The following is a 16389-nucleotide window of genomic DNA, read 5'->3' on the forward strand; positions in this document are numbered from 1 at the left end:
AGGCCTGCTGCGGCCTGACGCTCGCGGAAAACTAGGCCCTGCGCGAGAGGGAGTAGGAGTTTTCTGGGAACGTGCCTTTTTTCCGGATTTTGCAGATGGAGTGGATTTTGGAGACGGGAAAGCAGACTGGAGTGAAACATACAGGTTGTACAGTTGTGCTTTATTCATTCTCCTGGAAAAATGAACATCAGCGCTGATTAGCGCTTGTCTCAATCCCAATACTGTCCATTTTTCTATTGCCGGAATGGTCGGTTGTGCTGAAGTGTAGGATGAAGCTGGAGAAGGTGGTGGCAATCTTGATGGTGGAGGTGAGGGCAAGCCACGGCGCCTCGGGGTACGGGAAGCATCTCGGCTAGGCCGGCGGCCTCGCGGTGTAGCTGGAGGTTCAGCTGCGGTGTCCTGTTGAGCCTGGGAGCTCGTTGCAGTGCTGGGAAACTACAATGGATCCTGGGCAGCGAGGGCATCGTCATCAGACGGGAAGAGTTCGACTTCGATCTCTGACATTACGACAAATGGGCGGGACCAAATGCTGGAAAACTGTCAAGGAATATTAGGTGAGTTGACAGAGTGGATATATATATACTTCTTGTCATGCTGATTAGGGTAGACATAATTGTTTGATGACGAGTAGATTGGATTGATTATTTGAACGTGCTCCTCCCGAACTTTGTTTATAAAACATCATTTAAAAAACGCAACTTGATCCTACAGAATTAGTCAATTACAGGCCGATCTCAAATCTACCCTTTCTGTCAAAGATACTAGAAAAGGAAGTATCCTCACAGCTATAGGGGCTTTCGCACCGGAGGAACCTTTTCATAGTTTCTAGAACTATTGGCAGAAGTACTCTGATTTTGGCATTTTCGCACCTCAGGAACTAGGAACGATTTTAGTTCTAGGAACTCCTTTTGGAGGAACTAAATTAGCTCCTACTTCAGAGTAGGGTCTAAACCAGCACAATACCCAGACAACATCATACTGTCGGCCCAGATGCGGCCCACATTTGGCCCGGATCTGGGCCGAAACTGTTGCTGTCTGATTTGGGACTACCAGTGACGTAAGTGCACACTGATCGAACGTACGTGAAACACCAGCACCCGCTATTTTTAAAAAGCTGTGTTAACACACAACAGTTTACACATTCACGGAACAGTTTACAGTACAAGACGGAAAACAGTGATAGATGGGCGCCGAAGTCCAGGCACTTAAAAAAAATTATGCTACGGAGGAAAACATGATTTTGATTTTGAAGGAACCAAGCAAAACATGAGAATTTTCGCTTGTATTTCTTCTCAGCTAACGGCATTGGGCATCCATCACAGGGCAAAGCAGTGTTGCGAAAAAATCAAGAAACTAAAGCAGGACTACAAAAAATGAAAAGATCACAACAACCAGAGCAGATAAGATAGAAAAACTAGTAAATGGTGCCTGCTTCTTGATGGTATCCTTGGCCACAGACCAGCTTATACTGGTAATGCGGGGACCAAAGATTCTGCTGTGGGGCTTCTGGAGGCAGTCAGCACGGGGAGCTCAAGTTTGCCGACCGAAGCTATCGCTGAAGGTTAGTGCTTCTTGTATATTTAATGATTAGCATCATATAATTAAGACGTTTACCGATTTTATAAATGTATATGACTTAAAAGTGCACAGAGGGTTGGTTTCTCCACTAAACCCTGCTCCAGCTAACAGTATTCCTTAGCAAATCTTTACATGAAGAACAAAAGACAAAGGCTAAAAAACAAGAGATGACAAAAGTAAAAGTGTCACTTTACATATTTCCGTGAAAAGCAAATGTTAAAGCCCTTTATACTAGCTATACATTCATTATACACCATTTTGAGCAATCACCTGTTAACCTACTGTATGTACACATTTTCTAAAATGTGATACTGAGTCTAACATGTTCTGTCTTTTTTTTTAGAGATTGCACCAGAGTCCTCTTTGTGGCCCGAGACAAATATGACTGGAGATGCCCATATGATGGACATCATGCAGTCCCGCCAGCCGCTAGCTCTCCTCCACCTGTCCAACTAGCTAATGAAAATGAATTAATGTTGAAGAGTATACACAAGTGTATTAACAGAATGTATAGCAATGTACTAAATGTCTTCTCTTCTGTCAGGACAGAGAAAAAGGGCTGACATGAGTGTCCTGAGTCTGGTAAAATAAATGATGGAGCAGGAGGAGGAAGAACAGGCTGCTTTCATTGGAGGAACTTATGACCACTATGAACAGACTTGTATCAGGGGCACAAAGCCTGCGTCACCCTGAGGTGGACTGAATTATTATTTATCTATTTATTTATTTATTTTTTGCACATTGTTTTGCATTGTGAGCTGTACTTTTACCGCTTTTATATATGTCTCTCTGTCTCTCTCTCTCTCTCTCTCTCTCTCTCTCTCTGTATATATAGATATATTGTGATTTTTAAACAATTTTTCAAAGATGTGTATTTGAGAAAAAAAAAAAAAGTGGTGTACTTGAGTTATTTGTGCAGGCACTTGTAATTACAACATTACAGCATATTATCTTGCCACAGAACATAATGGTGAGACAACTGCTGTTTGTGCTCTTTTATCTAAGCAATAGGTTTGTGCTCTTTTGTCTCACATTTGATAGTCTCCCAGATGGTTATTATGACAATGTAAAAACAACTGCAGCAACCATCAAAAATGTATTCACACATCATATAATCCCCCAAATGGTTATCGTGACAAAGCATCTAATTAAATGTGATAATTGGGGGCATGCAATTGCGTGGCTTCTTATTCAGAGGAACAAATTATGACAACAAAAGGTTATCAGACCTAATTGTTCATTGACCTAAAGTCATGAAAGAACAACAGAAAGGCTGAAATTATTTGAAAAGCTTTTATTGTCATAATCATGAAAACACACTACTAATTATAAAACAATCATAACTTGTTGTTCTTGTGTAACAAAGCAGTAAATAACAAAGTTATGCTTTGTGTTGTTGTGGTATTTTAGTTGGCACCCACATGGTTGAGATGCTGCATTTAGGGTGCTTTCACACTGGGCTTGTTTGCTGCGGTCCGAGCCCAAGCGCGATTGTTCCCTGCGCCCCCCACACACTCAACTTGATTTCACACACATCTTACGTCATTGCAAACGTGCATGGCGCATGATAGAAAACAGAACGCGGGTCAATATATTGTGTTTTTTATTAATTTGGTGCTATAATGCGCAGCTGAGTGAACAACACAGGTTTACTATGTGTGTGTGTGTGTGTGTGTGTGTGTGTGTGTGTGTGTGTGTGTGTGTGTGTCGCTTAAGGTGGTTTTCTGCTGCTTGCAAACAGACTCTTTTGAGGAGACAGTGGATTTCCATTAATTTGTTGCCCTGATTCCACGCGCTATGCGCAAATAAATTGCAGGCTCGCTCTCGCTTGAATCCAAGGTAAATTATCAACACTATCATTCCCTACATGTGTTTTATTTAACTAAATACATCATAATCAGCTAAAACGCATGCGCAGGTTACTTTACTTCCTGAACAAGTGCTCATCCGAGTCCGCGTTGCTTTCACATTCACGCGAACCGCGGCACGGTTTGAGTGCAACCGAACTCAGACCCCCTCCTCCAGGAAGTCTCGGGTTCGGTACCCCAGTGCGCACCCGGGTCCACATGACAGCGTTCACATTAGTGATTTTTCATGCAAACCGTGCCCGCGTTCTGAACTAAACTGCCAGTGTGAAAGCACCCTAAGGCAGCATACACTCTAACCCCTTCAGTCTCAGCAAAAGGTGCCTGTTGTGGCCCATCTGGCTGGGGGAAAGGGACAGGAACACCCCTCTCCTCTCTAAACTCCCCGCCATGGCTCTCACGGAGGTTGTGAAGTACACAGCAGACGAGCACCATGGACTTCTCCCTTTCTAGACTGCAGTCATTGCGTTTCAGCAGACATCTCAATCTTCAACCACAACTCTTGCCTTGCTTGTTTTATGGATAAACACCTCTTGCTGCTGTGGAAGGAGACCACTGTCAGGAAAAAGCTTCATGAGCCAGCTTGTCAATGGATACGATGCATCTCCAATGATATAATGGCCAACTTCTTGTCCACTGAGATTCCTGTATTGCTGTGAAAGCAGCTTTCCTCTTTCAGCCAGCTCCCATAACGCAGACAGACGTAGAACCCTGGCATCATGCAAACTTTCAGGTATCCCGGCAAAAACATTCCTAAACAAACCTTTTCCATCAACAACTGGTTGCAAGACAGTGGAATATCACCCCTTACGATTGAAATATTCTGTCTGGTATTCCTGGGGAGCCAGAACAGGGATGTGGGAGCCATCAATAGCCCCCAAACATTGCGGTAACCCCCGTCTCTGCTCAAAGTAAAGGGACAGTTTTTTCAGTTTCTTTGCATTTGGCATCTTACTGACTTCAGGCAACAGGATGATTTCAACAGAAGAGAAGAAGTCTTTCACGCAGTCACAGGCATTTGAAATGCCAACTCCAAACAGATGTGCAACTCTTCTGTACTCAGCGTTGGTTGCGAGTTTCTATGACGCGACAGAAACTCTTTTTTTTTGGAGAGGCACAGACAGACGATAGTTTGTTTCCATTTTCTCCAACGCTGGCTTCAGACGGTGACAGATACAATGAAAAGTCTCTCTGGACATTCGGAAATTTTGGATTCACTGTTCGTCTGTAAAACCAGGAACGACAGTTTTCCACCAGTCATCAATTCTGTTCTGGACCCACCCTGATGTTGAAGAGTGTTGAGAGATGATCCGTAGCAATGTCTGAAACACATAAAGTATATGTTGTAAGCTACATCATACTCTTAAGCATTTCCAGTCACACTTTGATAATGGTACTCAAGAACATGTGATCCAGTACATCATTTTAATATATTACTATCTAGTAACTACTATTGCCAAACAAGAAATTCTGATTAGCTACTAAGGAGCACTATATACAAGTGCATAATTAATGTGAAAAATAAATGTAGAATTCCCTTACGAAAATGGACCACACTTTTACTACAATTTTATTTTTATTTTGGTAATTAAATTAGTTAAACCATAGTAACCACAAATTAACCATGGTTTCGCTACAAAATACATGGTTTAACTGTGGTATTTGTGTGGTTAAACATATGGTAATCAATACGTTTTTTTACAGTAAAACCATGTTTTTGGCGTATTGATTCCCATTTGTATAAATACACAAATACCATAGTTAAACTATGGTTTTTGTAGCAAAACAATTTTCATAATGGTTAATTCTAAAGTGAAGATCTTGATAACGCAATCACTAGCATATTAATATTGCATTACTCATTTGTTTCTGTGTAGCTATTCATTAAACACGAAACAGTATTTTAAAGTGTTACAAGACATTAACATAAAGAAAGTTAATGTTAACGGCATTTACCTGTCGCCTTTGTCGATCATATGTAGAATTTCATCTCTTAACCCTCCGATTTGCTCTTTCCATCGCATAACTTATTTGTGTACATTCTATTTCAGTTCTCACAAATCCCAGTATACACATCAAAAACACAGCTCAGATCACGCCGTCCTCCATTCTCCTGTTGTTTACGTTATTGAATGCTGCGCTGAAATGACGTCATTGTCGGCCGGCTTGTGTCACTTCAGAGTTCCTGTTGGCGGTACGAATGCAACCCGGAAAACGGCCGGGGGGAACTTTTAGTTCTTGGGAAACCACACTGGTGGATAGTTCCTAGAACTACATGGTGCGAAAGCCCCTCATGTTCCTTTTTAGAAAGAAATGGTATCCGCGAGGATTTCCAATCAGGATGTAGACCATATCATAGTACTGAGACAGCTCTCATTAGAGTTACAAATGCTCTCATCATCCGATCGTGGTTGAATCTCTCTACTAGTGTTACTGGATCTTAGTGCTGCATTTGATACTATCGACCACAACATTATTTTAAATAGACTCGAAAATGATGTTAGCATTATTTGAATTGCATTGGCATGGTTCAAATCATACTTCTCTGACCGTTATCAGTTTGTATCAGTAAACGAAGAGGTGTAATATCAATCACAAGTTTAGTATGGAGTACCACAAGGCTCAGTACTAGGACCGCTGCTGTTCAGCCTGTACATGCTACCCTTGGGAGATGTCATTAGGAAGCATGTCATTAGATTTCCGTTACTCAGCTCTATAATTCTTTGTGCCCAGAAACTTACCAATTCACAACGAGTTCTCCGTGGTCGAGTGTTGTAAGCCGCTGCAAGAAATTGCACTCTTGTAGCCATTTTTTGTGGTCCGGTATTCTGTCACAGTTTGGTTCAGATGAAGATGATGAAAAAGGTTGAAACAGGTTTCTACAAACAAAAGGTTCTTTCATAAAACAAACTTGGGTAATCCAAATGCGAGAAGGCAACATAACAGTGTCTACTACACACAAATAATACCGGACAACTGAAGAGTGCACAAGGAGGAACTAAAATACATGGTGATGATGACAAAAGCTGTGATGATTAGAGTTAGTTTCCATGATAACTGATGAGTGGCGGGAAACTAGAGCAAAGGAATACACGTGACTAATGAAAACCAACTAGAGTCAATGAACAGAACTAAAAAGGAACATAATGTGACGATTGGTTAATATAATATTTTGTTGCCTTTATACAACTTATTTTCACCATAGACCAAAGATAAATCAGCTATACTATGAGAATAAATTTTCACTTAAGGTTAAGTTTAAGTGAGGTTTAGTTTAGGAATATTCTCATCGAAAGACTTTAATTAATGTTAATTAATGTTAATGTTAATTATTGTGATGTCTTTTTACAATGTGCATCATGTTTTTTGTTATGTACTGAGAAAAAAAAAAAACGCCAGAAAAATCAATAAAACCCACAATAATTTCTGCAGTCAGTAAAGTTAGCCAGTTTGTGTTCTACATATCAACACTCTAGTGTCAAGCGAAAATAATATTTAAACAAAATTATTTCTTTAAAAAAAAAAAATGTATTTGCTTTTAGACTAATTGAACAAAGCAGTCGTTAACAGGAAACTATGATTTCTGATTAGAGTGTTATGTCACGTTCTTTGGGTTTACTTGTCTTTTGTCTCCATTGTTACTTATTTGGTTTCCATAGTTACTGTTTAAGTCCTTGTTTTGTCCTGTGTATATATACCCCTGATTAGTTCAGTTCTTAGTCTGTTATTGTCACTGTTAAGGTTGATTTGCTTTTGTCTTGCATTCCAGAGTTTTTTAGAGTTTTTAATAAAATCTCTCCTTTGCCTGCAACAACCTGTGATGGACAGGGTCATGTAACCTTTTTCAGTGTGCACTAAATCACGGAGACCTCCCTCCTATGGTGTCTGACTAAATAATGAACCGCTTTTGGGCATCCATGTGTGGCCAAAACATGTATCACAAAGCTGAAGTGCCTATCTGCAGGTTTACATGTGTTCTACTGACCAGACAGCTTCTCTGCACACTTCATAAATCACACGGGACAGAGAACGATTGGATTCACCTGCACATTTCCCAGGCCCATCCTGATCGATAACACCAATTTCATCTGTTCTCTTGATACGTTTAATTCATACTTCAGTTTGTTCCCTTGCTATCTCTGCCTTGTTTTTTGTAATATGGGTTTTTAATGGAATGCCAGGAGGCAGTGGAAGATGGTTTTCAACAAGAAATTCCTGGAATCAGTGGCATCCGAAGACACAAATGGCCAGATGAAGAATGATCCCTTGTTCACGCAGTGCCACATGATTTTCATGATTTTTGCGGATGTGCATGTGCACAGGACATATGTCAGCAGATATCGTCCTTCACATTTTGGCTCCATTTCAAACCCTAGTGAGCTGTGCTACACTGTCTACATGTCCTTGTGAAAAAGAAGTACACTTGATTGTATTGAATGTGCACTTGGAGTGTACTTCAAATCTTAAAAGTATATTTTAAGTTTTATATATATATACCATACCTAGAGATTGGCATGGAGTACTTTCCATAAGATCATCTCTCAATGCAAATCAAACCAGCTATTAGGCTAACTGAAATAAAACCATGCCAATCTCTAGGTATGGTGAAGGCTATGTGATGATGTGGGGCTATTTTAATTCCAGAGGCCAAGGGAACTTTATCAGGATGTATAGTATCCTGGATCCATGAAGTAACTGGCCTTTAAAAATAAAAATCTGCCTGCCTCTATGGGAATTTAACATAGGGGTGTCCAAACTTATGCACCCTGTATTTTAAGGAAGACTATTTATTTATTTACGATACATTATTCATTCACAAAGAAAATTGGTGTCCTTAAAGGTTGGATTTTTACTATTTTTTTTAATTAAGGCATTAAGTTCAATTTCCAAAAGATGATTTTGTATTCCTCTTTTTAGTCAACTTTAGCATGGGTGTCTAAACTTATGCATAGCACTGTATATATATATATATATATATATATATATATATATATATATATATATATATATATATATATATATATATGCATAATATTATGCATATATAATATTTCATTGATATTATATATGCAGATGATATAATATCAATGAAATAAAAGGCCACTTAAGTGTACTTAAAGAGAGCACCCTTTCATAAATATGTTTCCTAACACACTTAAGTACATTTTAAATCATTGTTTTTTTGGTTTTTTTTAAAAAGTACTTTAAAAATTACACATATTTTGACTTTGATTTTACTTGATTATATTTGTAACTTCAAGTGTGTTATTTGATGTTACATATTAAGTTCATATAATTTAAATGTACTAAATTGCAACCTCATCATTACAAATGTGTTATTATAAATATATTTAAATACATGACATACATAATAGATTTTCCTTTATTTATACAGCGCTTTTTACAATACAGATTGTTTCAAAGCAGCTTCACAGTGATAACATGAAAATATTACAACAAAGTTTGTTTCTGGAAGAAAACTGCGTCATCGTCCACCTTAAGTAAGGCAGATCAATAATATTGTTGAATATTAAATGTCCCCAACTAAGCAAGCCAAAAGCCAAGGCAACAGTGGCAAGGAACCAAAACTCCATCAGTGACAGAATGGAGAAATAAACCTTGGGAGAACCCAGGCTCAGTCGCTCAGTTCTCCTCTGGCCAGCGAGCGAACAGTGTATGATTATGATTCAGGCAGCATTACAGGTCAGAAGTCAGATTGGATCAGAACATTCACAATATTTATCCAGTTTGAAGATCGGAGTCATCACGCCGGCATGGAGACGAGTTTGTTGAGGATCAGCACACTTACCTGTGCATCGAACTGTGTCTTCTTCAGTCTTCTGTGTGTCATCGTCTGCCAGTCTTCAGCCCACCAGCCACTTCTCTTCACTACCTGCAACAAGATAAGACTTTTTCATTCACATGCCACTGTCACCAGAACTATCAGCAATCAAGAGACTCGCCTGCTTAATCATCTGTGTCATTCAGTTAACTCCATATTTTACCTGTGTTTGCAATCTTCTGTTCAGAGAGGCTAGCAATAGCAAGCTAGCTTTGAAAGAATGCAGACCGAATGCAATGATTGGATGAACACTTCTTTTTTTGGGTCCTAAGACTTCCACTTTTTTTTTTTTTTTTTCATATTTAGACCACTTCAACTTATTGCTATCAGGATGTGAAGAGTTTCAGCCAGTATAACAAAAAGGGTTTATGAAAAAGGATTGTCTACCCTACCTTTAATGTATATTTTAGATTACCATTAATGCTTATCAGTACATTGAACAAATATTTCAAAGTCAATAATAAGATGTACTTAAGTCCTACTAATGTGGGTCAAAAAACAAAGCACTCTAAAGTTCAGCTAATCGCGCGCAGCGTTAGTTCAGACAGGCCGCGTAGGCATAGGCTGCGATCAGCTGTCAGATCGCTCCGACCACTACCATTCTCCCATTAGACCGGGAGGATATATACGTGGCACTACTGCTCGCAACCCTCCCGCCCTCACCACTATAAGTATCAAGCATATTTCTGTGCACCGTCTAGCTGTCGTCTCTTTGTTTCAGATTACCAAGGCTTTCATGTCCTAGCTGTCACGGACATCATCGCCGAGAGACAGTCATCCTCATAGCCAAGCTACAGTATAGACGTCCAGGGATTTACTGCTACGTCAACATGTTAAAACTGTTTTACTTTAAAGACATTACTAAAGTGTCTTAATCATCTGTGTATCACTCAAGCTGATGGTAATATGGGGGGTTAATGCTAAAGCTCTGTATGTCATTAATTATGGAGCAAGAATCCCCATAACGAACCATACAGCCAAAGATAAATTGTGTTTCATAAACCCAAGTAACTTGCCAAAGTGGTCTCATCTGAAATTGCATTGTGTATATAAACTATAATACATTTTCCTGTAATTGTAAATAAAGTGATTAAGTGCCTGCAATTGTACTGTTGGTATACCAAATTAGTATACTTAAATGGAACAACTCATTTTGTACTTTAGTTATCCAGAAATAATGCTGAAGTTCAACTAAAGATATATTTGATTGTGCTAAAGTGAAACTATTGCAAGTATACTTTAGGTACACTTTAAATATCTTGCATTTAAAGACAGATATCATACTATCTTTATTAATAGTGATATTAAAACACATTTAGGCTTAATATTAAGAAACGTACATTGTGCAAGAAAATACTCCAAATAAAGTTTAATTATATTTATATCAGTAAGTCTCAAGCGATATGTCAGTAAACATGTTAATGGATTTGTACTATACTTAGTATGAAATAAGTGTATTTTAAATACAATTTGGTAAAAGTTTTTTTTTTTTTTCTCTAGGGTAGGCTCTTCATCTGTGTTTGGAACAGAGCCTTGGTGAGTCATCGTGCAGCCTTTCATATGTCCCACATACTAGAGTAAAATGCTCTTCAGTTTTATGAAAGGTTTTTGTATGTGTGCGTCAGTATGACGTATGTGAACTTGTGGGATTCTATAACCTTTCTCCAAATCTTCAGTATGTGGGGTGAAGATGCGTATCTATGTGTGTATTGGTACTATTTTCATGTTACTATAGATAGATTTAAAGAGGGAAAAATCATCCAAAAATAAGTCAAGTCACATGTATTTCTATAGCACTATATACAATATATTGTTCCAAAGCAGCTTCACTGAAATTAACAGAAAAAAATAACAGTGTTGCAAAATTCATCAAGTATTTGATTTCAGCTCTAAGGCAGCTTTACAGAGGACAGTAGTATCATTATTCAGCTCAGTTTAGCTTAATGTTGATTCAGTTCAGTTCAATGGCAGTGTCGATGTTGCAGATGTCATCAATTACTGTACGGAACAAATTTGATTCAGCTATAAAGCAGCTCTACAGAAGACAATAGGGTCACTATTCGGATCAATGTTAATTCAGTTCAATAACTGTCAATGTTGCACACTTCATCGATTATGAAACAACAGAAGGTCTACAGAAGACAATAGTGTCATTTTCCAGCCCAATTAATTTAGTTACAACCTCCCTTCCAGTAAAATAATTTAAAAGGGAAAGGTAATGTAACAAACAAAAATGAGTGAACGACACCACTGCGCAGAGCTATTTTATTAATTCAATCAAGACAACGGATAAACAAAATCAAATGACGTACCAACCAAAGAAATATTTAACATAGGAGATAACAACTAATAAATGGAAAAATGAAACATAAAGCACAAAAAAACACACATAATATAAAACATAAACCCCCAGCTTCACAGACTAAGCTTAAGCATAATATAGTCCCAGACTAAAATGCATGTTTAAACTGTTGCAAGTTACCTAAAATTAATACTCGCAGAGCTCCAGAAGCGAATAATATTAGGTGTTGGCAAGTTTATGAATTTTTGTCGCTCAGCAGTTGGCCAGTAAGATTATTATGAATTCTAACAATGCATGAAGGTGAGCAAACATGAACGACGACCGGGACAGTTGACAGGCAGCGCTTCATCGTCACAAAAGTTTAAGTTTTGAAAATGTAAATATTCAAGTGCAAGAAGACGCGAAAGGAAGCTCATTTCATTACACGCTGTGTGGATAGCTCTGTGTGCACACATCCGAAGCGCACAGAAAGCCGAGTCTCAGACAGTGCGTGAATACTAAAGAGCTCTCTTTCACGTCTTCTTGAGCAGACAAATTCACACAAAATGAAGTCAGAAAATAGCGAGTATCCTAGCAAACGTAGTCGGTTATGTGTTAAGTGAATGTAAACAGTTGAGAAAGTGAACACTTGTGCACAGTACATCGGATCCGTGCATGTCTTAAAATGACAGCAGCCTAATATTCCTGTGTTTTTAATGTTAAAAACAATTAACGACAAAGAAAAAGTCTGTCACAACCACGTGAGTTTACACTCATTATGTTTTGTCATCGTCTGCCATAGTCACTCATTTGTTATCACGGGCACAAATTATGTCAAGCTGTGCACTCATCAATCACATTATCACCCGTATGTCCGGTTTCAGTTCAGTGTCTGGGATTGTCTATTGTGGATTTGTTGTATGTAGCTCTGTTCGTTTGGATTACCCGTTGGATTTATTAAATATACTAGTGATGGTGAAATGAAGCTTTGTGAAGCACCGGGGCTTTCCCCCTCGACTGTCTCGTAAAATGGTTCATTACTCGAAGCTTTTCAACACGTTGTACACTAACGACATCTTGTGAAAAGGTTGGAAAAGCTGCCTTTCTGTCCCGGAAGACCCATCCGTTTTTTATTATTGTCTAATTTAATAAATCACTTTGTGCTCTGTAAACCACAAAGCAATACAATTAATCCTCATAATTCATGTGTTAGTGTTGATGTAGATCTTGCACAATGTATGAACAAACAACTGTATGAATGAATTTAAAAAAATAATAATAATAATTAATTACTAATTAACTTGTACAGAAACAATTCTTATGAATTCACTTTGATCTACAAATGCAGCCTTATTCACAAACTTTAGCCTCAGTCCTTATCCTACGAGTTCATAGGCAAGGCTCATGTCGGCATATATAATCAAAATAAAAGAAAATTATTGTGGAATGGTGAAGTGCTTGTGAACTGGGTAGTGAAAGTGCTTGTGAACTGGGGAGATGACGTTTTATTTTGTGGGTAATTTAATAAATTAAATATTTTTATTAAGGAACAGGACTTGTTCAACAGTGTGAGGGCAAAGTCTATTTATTTTTTTATTTACTCCTACCGAAGGGCAAGACACTTGAAACCTGCTCAAGGGGTTCGCGCTATTTTTGAATCTGAATACGAAGCAGTCACGTGACTGTGTGTGGTTATGGCAAAATGAATCAAGCTCTGATACAGTGCTTCCAATACATCGCCTTCTCATAGAATTCAGTGTGTGTTTGTTATATCTAAGTATAAATGGACACAAACGGCAAGACCCATGTCTAACCACACTTGAGACAGAGCCATGAATCCTCCCACCTTTCTTATTGGTCGAGCCAACTCTGAGAGGTGGGACCTTTCTCAGGTTTTAAATGGCCTCTACACAAGCCCTTCCTTCTCTTGACCTTCTCGGTACGTTCGGGTTGCTGTCCCGCATGGCATCACCAGGCCACAGGGTAGCAGGCCTTGACCCACAACCAGCCATGTGCTCATTCAGGAGAGAGAGGACTCTCTCAACCACAACAGAATCAAGGACAACATCAGGAGTTTGGCGCAATTTCTTCATTCAGTGAAGAAGAAGTCCATCGCAACTCCAACCATCAACTCTTCCGACTTCCTCCCTTCTCCTGGTTGCTCTGCACTCCAGCCATGGGAACAGAGTCAAACCAACCATGCAAGTTCATCACCATTTCTTCATTCAACGCAAAAGAGATCGACTGAGACTCATAGAACCATCAAAATCCTTCTTCAGGAACTTCACAAAATGCTTTCACTGCAAAGGCCATGCAAGTATACATTTAATGAGGTGCTCTGAAAATGATAAGCTGATGGTTCTTTTCATAGTTAAATGGATATTTTCCATAGTTCCTGCTCCCGGTTTCATACTGTCACTCACCATTTTACCATTTTTGTGTGTATGTGTGTTTAGATTAGTTATGTTTGTGATTTAGTTAATAAAACTTGTGCACAATACATATTTGGTTCTGATTCTATGCTTGCAACGAAGTTTATTTTACAATTTAGATTTTGACTACAGGTTCTTAATAGTATTGTACAGTAAGGAAGACATTTCCCTTCGCCAGAAATTAACATTTCTTAGAATTATTAGACAATTAACACTGAGTGTTCACGGGACGAACAGGTTGATTGATTGTAATATTAATTTTTCTACATTAAACTAATTATATCAACTGGTCCATATTTTCATAATTAATTATTACAAGTTATGATTGATTATTAATATTTATTTTGAGCTAATTTGCGACAACTTTCCAGCAGTAAAACTCATGTGCCTTGAGCAGGGAGAACACTCCCTCGAGAAACATTTAGAATAATTTTTGGATCGCGCCCATCCGACCACCTTCCCGGACGACTGCTTGCGCGTGTTCCTGCGTGTCGGACTCAACGCCACCGCACGTGCACAGTTGTCATGGGAGGTTCCTCGAGGGAGCTTTGCGACATATGAGGACTGGAGTGGGTGCTGCCGTCCAGCGGATCAGCGTTCACCGTCGAGGAACAGTGCCACTGTTTTGTCTCAAGATGCACACCTGTATTTTTTCTAATGCATGTTTATAAAAGCTACTTTTATGTTCTAATTGAACTAAGGTCTGTAAAACCAGGTCAAAGATGCTGTTTTGCTGGCTGACTAGCAGGTCTGTCATCTCTCTCATTCCTCTTCCTTATTGACGTTTTTTAATCTCCCGATTTTTGAAATTAGGTCGCCCTGGTCTTAATTTCAGGTCTTGGAGTCTCTTCTAATGAGCTGAATCAGGAGTGTTTGATGAGGGAGACATTCAAAATGTGCAGTGTTGAAGGGGCTCCAAGAACAGGATTGGGAACCAATGAAATAGACAAACAGTTCAATGAATTCTTCTGACCCAACGTCTATTAAACCCTCTGATACAGCTTAATTGGATTTTTACAAAAGACCAAGATAATTAGATTTTAGAAAAAAAAAAAAAAAAGGATTTTAGCCAGAAATTGAGTTTGCCTAGTAACAAATTACACCCCGTTCACACTGACAGCGGTTAAATCAGCGAAGGTTGTGGAGTCACTGTCTGTTGTTGGGATCTGCAGATCTGTATCAGGTGGTAGATCACCATCTTCACTACCATGTGAATCTTGTCGTTGCTCATTTTGTCATTTCGTCAGCAGCCCATTTTGCTGACAAACTGGCACCGTCTCTGAAAAGGAATGAAATGCATTGAAAAATCAAATGACTTTTTGTCCATTTGAGTTTCTCCTTTAGCTTTAATGGCAGCAGCATTGGATCTGACATTAACAAAACCTGACGATCAAGTCGTTACATAATAAATGTCACTAATTTACTCCTAAACGGTGGTCCTACGTCTTACAGTGACAGAGGTTCAAAGACGGCCATTGTCACAGTCTTGCAACCAAAGATAGCCTGTGATCATTTTCTGACAGTGTCAGAAATGTAGCATGATCATCACAGTGTGTTTGCAACTAAGACCTACGACTACTGAATAGCCAATAAAAATGCAACATGCATTAAGCATTTTTTTCCATAGAAAAACATTTTAAAGAAAACACTTAACATCTAGAGCATTGTGATCATATTCTGAGCTCATCTAAGTATATAGTTCATTATCAGGTGTTCACTGAATTAGATTTTTTAATATCACTGTTTTTCAAGTGTTTTTCATCCAAAACATTTTAGAATGTACAGCAGGTGCTGTATATGGATCACAAGTGACCAAAACCTGCATATTTTAATATCTCTGTGCTTAATATCTTAATATTTGAGCCTTGAAACAGGGCTTTTGCCCTTCAGGTCTCTGCACCAGTCACATGAGTGAAAACGACATGTATATAAATAGTTAGCCAAATGTTAACATCTTGTCAGTGACAACGACCCTAATGCCTGCTGTTACTGTAAAGGATTTTGAAAGGGTTTGGCCAAAAACGTCGATGAGAATATTTAACCTAACTTTCAAAGTCCTCTTCGTCTTAGTTTTAGCAAATACATTATAAGGCCACCACAAAGTTTAGCACCTTTCAGCTTTCATATTAACAGCTAAAAATTTGACATTGTCAATGTGTCACGTTTTGGTTTTGTTTCATGTTTGTGTTTCATGTCTGTCACGTGATCCCCTGTTCTAGTTATGTGATCCTGCCGTGTGTTCTGTGTTGTCATGTTGTCACTGGTTCATGAAAAATTGGTTCATTGTTTCATTGTGCACAGGTGTGTCTTGTTCAGTCATTAGTCTTGTGTGTATCTAAGCCCTCATGTTTGCTATGTGTCCTTGTCAAGTATTGTTTCCTGTTACCACTG

This window comes from Squalius cephalus, assembly GCF_949319135.1.
Source record: "Squalius cephalus genome assembly, chromosome: 20".
NCBI classification, from domain to species: domain Eukaryota; kingdom Metazoa; phylum Chordata; class Actinopteri; order Cypriniformes; family Leuciscidae; genus Squalius; species Squalius cephalus.